General features: G+C 40.4%; 1 long non-coding RNA gene across 1 annotated transcript; it reads left to right on the top strand.

Annotated features, from left to right (window-relative positions):
* The first annotated feature begins 2,477 nt into the window (after positions 1-2,477).
* Positions 2,478-2,788, top strand: LOC106527151 (uncharacterized). Its single transcript, XR_001311349.1, has 2 exons — positions 2,478-2,603; positions 2,695-2,788. It is a non-coding gene; the product is annotated as an uncharacterized LOC106527151 (long non-coding RNA).
* The last annotated feature ends 430 nt before the right edge of the window (positions 2,789-3,218 follow it).

Genomic DNA, 3,218 nt, shown 5'->3' on the forward strand with positions numbered 1-3,218 from the left:
GTGTTTGATTACTCTGGCTGGCTTTCTCAAGGACCAGGACGTGTGACACAAAAAATCTTTAGTTTAGAATTGAAATTGAATTATGGAACTGAAAGTGAAAGTAGTCAAACTAAATTTTTAACAAACCAAAATACAGTTTGAAAGCAAATTAATTCAAATCCAAACCATTATATTCAGTTTAAATTTAGTAAAATTAATTTTCAAACATCTGTATTCAATTTCAGATTATGCACATTCAGATTCAATCTGAGCAATTTAAATTCAATTCCTGCTGGCACAAGACTCATCTCATAAATATTTTGGTAAAAACATTTTTTTTAGTATTATGATTTGTCACCTGTTTCAGTATTAACTTATTAACTGCTCAGGATTATCACTGATTCTTTTTCTGAGAGGATGTCTAGATGCTGGTGAGCGTGAATATTTATGGCTTTTATACATCGTATGTGTGAGTGTGTACATGCCTTTGTGTAGAGACAATAGAGGGGAGGGAAAGAGGGGGGTGTAGTAATCCATTAAACAGTCTTTCCATCTATGGATTACGTGAGGCCATCAGGAGATGGCTCCACCGCGCTGAGGAAAAACTGAGGTGCAGGTCAAGCATTCAGTAATAAGCTCCACTGTCCTATGGTGGTATGTTACCAAGGTTACTAAGTTGACCCTGTTTTAACAACACCTCTCCAACCTCTAGGTTCACACTGTGGATCCTGTGACACAGTGTGGATAGGTGGTACTTGTGCATGTTCTGCTGCACCCTGTTCTCATCAACATAACTTTTGTTCCCATTTTTACTCCCCCCCTCCCCCCATCCATCACCAATTTTCTAAGTTTTCCTCCCCAAGACTCTTTCTTCTTGTGATAACACTCAAACCTGTCTAACCCTTTAACTTTGGAGCAGCAAGAGGTTGGTGAAGACATCTGATATCACCTGTAGCATATTTGCAAGGTCATCATCTCCTCGGACTCCAGCTTTGGTGACGATCAACTGCTGGCGTTAAAACCCTGCAGAATGCTGATGCACTGTTTGTCTGAGGCATGTTCTGGTCTACATGATGGATGACATGCGCTGATGCACAGGCTCTTAAGTGATTGGAGAAGATTGAAGACACCCAATTCACTTACAGTAGCTTTGCTATCCATTCCATAACCAGGCAATCAGAGCAATGGGCATGTGTAAAATGTACTGGATGTATGAGACCTGCTGAGCTGATGTGCTGTGTAACCTGGACTATTACTGCAGCACTTAAGCCTCACTCTGCAGGTCTRCACCACCAAAACCAGGTGCTGAGTTAAACATTTTTTTATTTAGTTACCGTATTTATTTGTGTATAATATGATCTCATGTATAATACGACCCCCCCACACACTTTTTTGAGCTTAAAAAGCATAAAACATTTAATCCTCAAACTACCTCAAATTTCGTACAGACTTCAAGATTTTTCAGCCTTTGCAGTCTTTATACATATCAGTAAAATAATCACTGGGCTGTTCATTTTATTTTAACAACATATGTACTAAAAGGTATTTTGACAACAAATATACTGTAAATCAGCTGTAGCAGCATCAAATGAATTTTGGTATTTTACACAAAGTCCACCAGGAGGCACCAACACAGAAGTCAGAGACTTCACATGAGATTTGGGCCATCTTCTGGGGGAAAAGCAGATTACTTCCTACTCGCGAGCGCCCCCTCTGGTGGGGAAACTTTTTTCAGTGATACAAATTTTTTTCAGAACACTGGTAGACGGCAGCCTTTACAGACGAACATAATGTCATTAGTTTGTTATCATTACTAAGGTGCAGGACTGCTTTTTTCTTTTCTTTTTTTTCACATCATGTTGCCTGCTTGGATCTGTTATTATCTCACTCTGAGGCATGAAGGAGTGTCAGAGGTAAGCTTGCTTCAACTGCTTTTTACGTCACCGTTTCATTTCCGGACTCAGGCATTTTGTGAATGAAGCCGATATCTCAGTTAAAATACTAACTAAAAATATTTATCCGAGTATAATACTACCCCCAACTTTATGGATGATTTTATGGATTTAATTTTACGTATTWTACTTGAATAAATATGGTAAATATGCTCTCATAGCTCTGTTTTTGATGCCATCATTACTATAATAACATTAAGTAATGTGAAGGACTTGAGTGGCATACTTTAAAGTCAGTGTGTCGTAACACTAGTGTGATGATTCTGCTCTGCGCCTGCCCTGCTCTGCTTAATTGGTTCTAAGGCTCTCCACTTCCCACAGCTGTTTCCACTCTCCTGATGAGGCTCAYTGGNTTTAAAAGGCTCATTCTGAGACTTGGTCTTCGCTGGAGCATCACGCCTTCTGKGTACCTCTCCTGGCCACCTTGCTTTAATGTTTAACAGCAAGTATTATTTCTCTAGAACTTCTAAGTGTGGTTTTTGGAACATTGTTCTCAGACCTTACCCAACCTCCTTGCCAATATCAGCCTCCTGGAATCAGCTTACAAGTTGGACTCACCTGTGGAACTAACTGTTGGACCTTTTGGACTGCCTCACCTGCTTCTTGATTCTTGGAACCTCAGTTCTCTATTTCCACGTGCCTCCTCCCAAGTTGTCTGCCTCCAGAGTTACTGTAAGCTACCACAACACAACCCTTTAACCTCAAGATCTTTTTGTCTAATAACTTCTGCTGAGACTCTTCCTGCCTCTCCTTGTGTTTTCAGTTCTTGCTGAACCTAGCCTCCCCGGATCTTGTTCCCTTTGTTGCACATTTTAGTTTTTTGTTGTTCACCACATTGTAAATAAATCACTTGAATTCAATTCGTGACAACTAGTAACATTTCGGCTAAAAAGATAAGATATATATATATATATATATATCTTATGTGTTTGTTTTTGTTTCATGTTACACAGCAGTCAGGTAGAATTATTTCCAGGCGCAACAGTAAACAGACACAATATGAGACAACAATTTAGGACAGGGGTTCTCAGCCTGCGTATAAATCACTTGCTGGTACAAAGCACCACCTATTTACCCAAAGCTCCTCCCTGCAGCTCAGTCCTCAACTGAGCTCCCRTCCCACCGTGCCTCCCCCACACAGGTCTGCAGCAACAATAATTAGCAAACACCTGGGGGAACGGCACGAAAGGTTGTACTAAATGGCGTGAAGCCATGTTATGAAGACTTGCTGAAGTGGGAGTGTCCGAAAAGGTAGGAGGTTCTTAAACAGGCCAATTTCAAGGCCTT

Source organism: Austrofundulus limnaeus, unplaced genomic scaffold (assembly GCF_001266775.1).
Source record: "Austrofundulus limnaeus strain Quisiro unplaced genomic scaffold, Austrofundulus_limnaeus-1.0 Scaffold311, whole genome shotgun sequence".
Classification (NCBI taxonomy): Eukaryota; Metazoa; Chordata; class Actinopteri; order Cyprinodontiformes; family Rivulidae; genus Austrofundulus; species Austrofundulus limnaeus.